Raw genomic sequence first — 7407 nt, forward strand, 5'->3', positions numbered from 1 at the left:
ACTTAATTCTAGCGTATTTATAATAAAAAATGTCCATAGTCAGCACTTTGCGTCTTGGCCGTCGCGAGTTCCAGTGGTAGCCCGTAAATAGTAACTTGGTAATTCCTCCCCCCTAAGATGCAACTTCAAGGGTGGCGTGGAAGTTGGATGTTTTCCCCGGGCTCTTCCGTGGGTGGCTTTCGTCTTCTTTTTATTTTATTCCCGTAGCAGCGCCAAAGGGCTATGGCACAGCAGCTGACCATAAGGGCATAAAGCAGGATGGTCCATAGGCTAGGGTAGGTGGCGACCTCAGCATATGTGAAGGGCGACACGGGATCGTTAGAGATGATTTGCTCCTTGAGTTTGTACAGATCGTCCAGTTTCAAGTCGGGCAAATGCAGACTCAGTTTCAGATATGGTAGGGTAGTTTCCCTTATTTCTAGGTCCGGGAATAATATTGGCTCTGGGGTGATTTTCATTGTCTGTTCTTTGTTTTCGGCAATGTTGGTTCCGATGGTGATGCGGCATCCTGGTGGAATCCGACAGATATATGTTCCCACGAGATTTCTTTTTTCGTTGAGGGAGTTCGGGCAGAACATGTGGACAATTTCTTTTGCGGGTAGCACCATGATCCACCTGTTTGTTTCGTCCAATTGGTTGAGGATAGGGGCTGGAACTTTTGCTTCAATTTGTCGGCATGTTGAGGTGTCGCCGTCCTTTTGAAGTAGCTGGACTTCGCACGGTGAATCTTTCTGAATTGCTTCCAATCGGGATTTTGGACAAAGATACGTTTCGAATAGGAGTTTCAAGCAGCTTTCCTTTGCATACGTATAAGACGATCGGTCCGTGATCAGGTACTTGTTTTGGCTCATTATTAATTTGAACTGGCTTTGACTCTGAACAGGGATCGAGTAAAGATGGAAAAGGTCAAAGGATTGGTTATATACAATTGGGACATGTAGGATGTGAGTGACACGAAGTTGGGACATAAAACTTTCTACCTTGAGAGCTCTCCCCATTAGAGGAATATTGTTTTTAGTAATTTGTAGAGGTAATTGACTTTCACCCAGTTGTTCTTGTAATGACTTTAATTCAATGTATAATTCTTTATTTGTGATAATAGCTGGGTGCACAATTCCTAACTGCGAAAATATGACGGAATTCTCAATATCCTGCAGCATGGAATCGATTATCTCGTACATGTTGATGAAATCATTGTTGAGTTCTACGAATAGCATGAAATTGCGGCCAGAATTTATTTCGTTTAAATAGGGTCGGATTTGATTAAATTTTTCTTCGATTATCTTGTCATTTGTATATAGCTGCTGAATCGTTTTGTTAAATCGTTCTATAACCGATCTAGATAGTGTACCTTGATTGATCACCTTGCCTTTTTGCGTGATTGATACCGTTTTCTTAATAGGATCTACCGTTCCAAGTTGCATTGGGCCTTTAAAGGGATTTTTTAGTTTTTCCCTTCCGTGACTTGCCACGTAAACTGAGGTTCCTTCTTCGAACATAGTGGGTTCCTCTCGTTTTTCGTTTAATTTCTCAGTCTTTTTTTCTTTCTCCTCACTTAATGTTTGATTCAGCTTTTCGTATAATATTTTTGTTCTATCCTTATGCTCGGTTACGTAATTGGTCATTAATGTTCTATTCAAATCTATATTGAAAGGATCTTCTTTGCTAATATGACCGTTAATTACATCTATTGGTTTGAAATTTGTGATTGAATGTAAGGTGTGGTTATATGCCAAAATTGCTTGTTTAAGTTTCCGTGTTATTGGTGTCTCTTTTTGTCCTTGGTTATTCAAAAGTCGGACATGTTCGGTTAATGTTGAATGTAATCTTTCAATAACTCCGTTAGATTGAGGGTGTTCCGGCGAGCAAAAATGAATGTCTATCTTGTGGAGTTGCAATAACTCCATCACGATAGTGTTTTTAAATTCGGTCCCATTGTCTGTGATTATTTGATTGGGAATTCCATGGTGAGAGAAAAAGGTAATTAGATTGTCGGCGATTTCCGGTGCTGTCATCGAATTTAGTGGGTAGGCCTGGGCGTATTTAGAAAAGCTGTCGATTATTGTTAAAAATTTCGTTTGTTCTAATGTATATGTGTCCAAATGTAAAATCTCGAATGGTTTACTAGCGGTCGGAGTTATGTTCATTTTTATTTTTATTGGGTTCCGGGCATACTTGCTACGTTGGCAAATCTCGCATTGGTTGATATACATTTGAATTGAGTCCTTAATATTAGGCCAGTAATACTTGGTTTTGATTCGTTGTTCGGTTTCCTCTATTCCTCTATGATTCGTTTTGCCTTCGTGGTAGGCCTGAATCAATTCCTGTACTTCGTCGTTTTCGGTGACATCAATTAATTTGATCATACAACGTTTGAGATTCAACGAAGGATGTTTGAAGTTTTTTGTGATGACTTTGCTGAACTCGGGATATAAATCTGGGTCTTCAAAATATAATGAGTATAGTTTCTGAGGGTCTACGTATTCCTTAATAAATTTCATTATATCATATTCCAAATTATTTTCAGATACTTGCAAGATAAATCGTTTCTTTTTACCGAATAATATTATTTGTTTTGGTTTGGCTGGTGAATGGTAAACACGGGATATAATTACTTGGTTGGCGCCGTAGTTTACTGCGACTTCTTTAATAGGTATGCCAACAACAGGATGTTGTTCATCGTTAGAGTGTATCGTATTTCCATCGTCGACTAATTCGGCGTCATTTAGTTCGTGAACTTGCTCGTTGTCACGTTCCGTGTCGGGTTGCACTACCATGGATATACGATCTATTTCGTCGGATTGCATGCGACTTGTGGATTCCTCGGAATTTTTATTATTTAATGACTTGTTAAATTCTTGCATGTATTCTAAGAGACTATCGAAGTTATCCGTTTCCTTTGTGTGTATTTCAATTCGACTTAGTGCATCTGCATTTGTGTTAAGCTTGCCTTTTTTGTAAACAATCTCATAGTCGAATTCCTCAAGCTTGATGCGCCACCTTAGGAGTTTTGACGAGGGATCTTTCAAATTAAATAACCACTGAAGTGGTTTATGGTCCGTGACTATGCAAAATTTCCTGCCAAATAAATAGGGTCTAAAGTACTTGGTGGCCCATACCAGGCATAGGCATTCCTTCTCAATGGTAGAGTATTTCTGCTCTGACTCGTTAAGGGTTCGTGATGCATATGCGACTGGCAGGTCCTGCCCTATTGGTCCCTGAGATAGAATAGCTCCAAGCGCCACATTACTGGCGTCACAAGTCAAATTAAAGGGTCTATTTAAATCTGGGTACTGCAGTATTGGTTCGTTCATTAATAAATCTTTACACATTTCAAAACAATCGATAAATTCTCTATTATGTTCAATCTTAATTCCTTTTTTTAGACATCTAGTCAAGGGTTTAGTTAATTTTGCAAAGTTGTTTATGAAACGTCTGTAATAACCTAGCAGTCCCAAAAATCCTTTAATCTGTTTTGTGGTTGTCGGCAATGGGTATTTTTTTATAACTGATATTTTCTCAGGATTTGGTTTAACTCCTTCTGGTGTGACAATATGTCCTAAGTAAGCGACTTCCCTTCTGAGGAACTCACTTTTGTCGAGTTGGATTTTGAAATTCGACTCTCTAAGTCTCTTGAATACTGCTCTCAATCTTTCTATGTGTTCCTGGAGTGACGTTGAAAAAATGATTATGTCATCCAAGTACACGAGGCATTTTTCATTTTGCATCCCCCTAAGTATACTGTCCATGACTCTTTGGAACGTAGCGGGCGCATTCTTCAACCCAAATGGCATCCGGGTATATTCGAAGTGCCCATGTTCCGTGCTGAATGCCGTTTTTGGAACATCTTCTTCTTCCATCTCAATTTGATGGAAGCCGCTGGCTAAGTCTAGGGTAGTGAAATACTGGCACTTTCCCAGCTTATCCAGTAGGTCCGTTATGTTTGGGAGTGGGTACTTGTCATCTATTGTTTTTTCGTTTAACTTACGAAAGTCTACACACACTCGCCATTTCTGCTTTCCCGAAGCATCTGCTTTCTTAGGTACAACCCAAATTGGAGCTGACCATGGGGAATTGCTCGGTCTGATGATATTCTGTTCCAACATTTTATCTATCTGGCTCTTTACTTCTTGTTTATGTACAAAGGGGTAGCGATAAGTTTTAGCATATACTGGTTGTTCATCCTTTGTTTTTATAGCATGCTTAATTTTATTCGTAAACGTTAAGGGTTCTCCCTCTTTATAGAATATGTCCCTAAATTCGTTACATAAATCGGAGATTTTTTCTTTTTCTTCTGGATTTAGGTGTTCTGCTCGTATTAAAGACGAGACAGGCAAGTTTTTAAATTTATCGTTATTTTCTATATAGTTTAAATCAATCTCTGTTGGCTCTTCAAATCTCTCTACTTTAAAGGGCTCTGTTATATTTAGAGTAACTGGTTCACATGAACTATTTAAAATGGTCGTGATTGCTTCACCATTCTTTGCAATAGAAAGTGAATTTGGAATTTCACAATTGTTTATTTTTGTATAAGGAATTAATATGTTTCCTTGTTTAATTTCGGTTTTAATTTTTATCACCTGCTCTGTACGCGGTGCTATGGTGATAAAATTAACTTGTGCCTTGATCCTATAGTATTCCAAAGGTATTTGTACGTGTGGTGTAATAAGATATCCCTTATCATAATCTAATTTGGCTTGTAATTTCTTCAAATTATCGATACCAATCAGACCATCAAAGATATGATGGAATTTAAAGAGGTAAAATTTCATGAAAGAATTTTGCGGTAATTTGAAAATTTTAGATGTTGGAATGCAAGCGCTAAATTCATGGGTCGACTGCTGGAACACTGTTGATACTACGAATGGCTCTGACTTGATATAATTGTGGAAAAATTTATTCGCTAGTTCTGGGTTGATAAATGATTTGGTCGAACCACTGTCGATTAAGAATTTTAGATTATATTCAGGCAAAGTCACGTACGATAATTCGCTGGAATTTAAATTATTAAGTTGAATAATTTCTGGTGTCAGATTTCGTCGTCGACGAGGCTTGTTGTGGGAAAATTTCTATCTGGGTTCTCCGTGAAAAAATGTGCTGACGTCGCTTCCTTGGAATATCGAGGTTCTCGCGTCGTATAATCACAACGGGGCATCATATTTTTATTCTGTGAATTATTTGCTGTATCGACTTCTGCGTAATTATTATTTCCTTCGGTCGTATGGTATAATTCTTCTACTATAACGTTTTGGTTACGATTTGGGTTAATTTGACCTGGGGGTTTTGGATGAAAATTTGATTGGGGCCTAAAATTTCTTGTAGTATTTCTGGTGGAAATACTCATAGGTGTAGGTTTAGGTAAGGGCCTACCTTGATTTGGCCTAAACACATTCGTGGTGGGATTTTGTGCAAAATTTTGGTTATTATTAAAATTATTCGGTCTAAATGGAGATGACTGTTGACTGTTAAAACTATCTGGCCTGAATGGGGATCGTTGTGGGTATGAAAAATTATTTGGCTTAGAAAAATGAGGTTGCTGGAAATGTGACTGACTAATTGAATTAAAAGAATTATTATTATTATTAGGTCTCCTAAATTGGTGGTTTTGTCCTCTAGAATTTTGGGGTCTTATATTACTTTGAAAGTAATGGATATTATCTTCCTCAGTTACATACTGTAGTGCTGTAGGAAGGTCTGGAGGACGCATGCACCTAATAGTAGTCCCTAAGGGTTCTTTTAGACCTGACAAGAAAGTTTTTAGAGCTAAATCGTTATATAATTCTCTTTTTAAATTTTTTCCAGCTTCGGTTAACTCATGTGTACTAACGTATGAACATAATAAATTTAATATGTGCAAGACTTTATCGTAAAATTGATTTGGCGACTCTGAATTTGATTGTCGGAGCATCACTAGGTCTCTATTTAGACATGCTTCGTCACGTTGATCCGCGAAGTGCCTACTCAAAATTCTTTTCAATTCAGCCCAATTCGATACTTTTTGCGTACCCAATACCAATTTAGCATTTCCTACTAATTTCCCGATTATGCAATTTAATATATATATATTTTGAAAATGATTCGGTTGTTGCGCTATATAGAATGACTCGATAACTGAATCACAGATCGATAGATACCTGCCTAGATCATTAGGATTACCGTCGAATTCTGGGATACATTTCAGATATTCGGGTTTGAACTCAGCCATATTTCTACGTACAACTTTACTAGGGATAAAGGGTTCTTGAGACTTAGAATTATCAGGGTTAAAGCCAGTTAAAGATTCCTCAATTTTCAAAGTTTCTAATCGATCAAGCAACTGATCTACACTAGACATCGATCGTACTTACAGCAGTAGGATGATGTAGCTTAGAAACATCTGGTTGCCTTTTCTGGATCTGGATCTGGATCTGGTCCACTAGTCCACTGGTCCAAGTTTTCTTCTATCTTCTTCCGGTTCTGTAGTCTCGGTTAGTTTGGTAACGTCGATTCGTTATCAATCCCGAAAACTATCTGCACGACTGCGCCACTTATATTTCTTTATTATTTAGGAGCGTAAAAAAAATTAATATTTATTTATTAAACACTTGATACATTTAAAAAGGTACAAATCTAAGTGTTAACGTGAATACTGGCTTTAACTACGGATAAAATCATAAGAATTCCATTTACTTAATTCTAGCGTATTTATAATAAAAAATGTCCATAGTCAGCACTTTGCGTCTTGGCCGTCGCGAGTTCCAGTGGTAGCCCGTAAATAGTAACTTGGTAACTTGCCTGTTTTAGTCATTTTGGCACGTTTTCATCCATTTGGTACTGTTTCCATCCAAAATAGGCAGATTTGGCCGAAATAAGCCAAATCGGTCGATTTGAGCAAATTCCTTGATGACACGATCGTTTCTGACCGATTTCGCTCGTTTCTGCCTGTTTTAGTCATTTTGGCACGTTTTCATCCATTTGGTACTGTTTCCATCCAAAATAGACAAATGTGGCCGATTTGAGCAAATTCCTTGATGAAACGATCGTTTCTGACCGATTTCGCTCGTTTCTGCCTGTTTTAGTCATTTTGGCACGTTTTCATCCATTTGGTACTGTTTCCATCCAAAATAGACAATTGTGGCCGATTTGAGCAAATTCCTTGATGAAGCAATCGTTTCTGACCGATTTCGCTCGTTTCTGCCTGTTTTAGTCATTTTGGCACGTTTTCATCCATTTGGTACTGTTTCCATCCAAAATAGACAGATTTGGCAGAAATAAGCCAAATCGGTCGATTTGAGCAAATTCCTTGATGAAACGATCGTTTCTGACCGATTTCGCTCGTTTCTGCCTGTTTTAGTCATTTTGGCACGTTTTCATCCATTTGGTACTGTTTCCATCCAAAATAGACAATTGTGGCCGATTTGAGCAAAT

This window comes from Euwallacea similis, unplaced genomic scaffold, assembly GCF_039881205.1.
Source record: "Euwallacea similis isolate ESF13 unplaced genomic scaffold, ESF131.1 scaffold_74, whole genome shotgun sequence".
Classification (NCBI taxonomy): Eukaryota; Metazoa; Arthropoda; class Insecta; order Coleoptera; family Curculionidae; genus Euwallacea; species Euwallacea similis.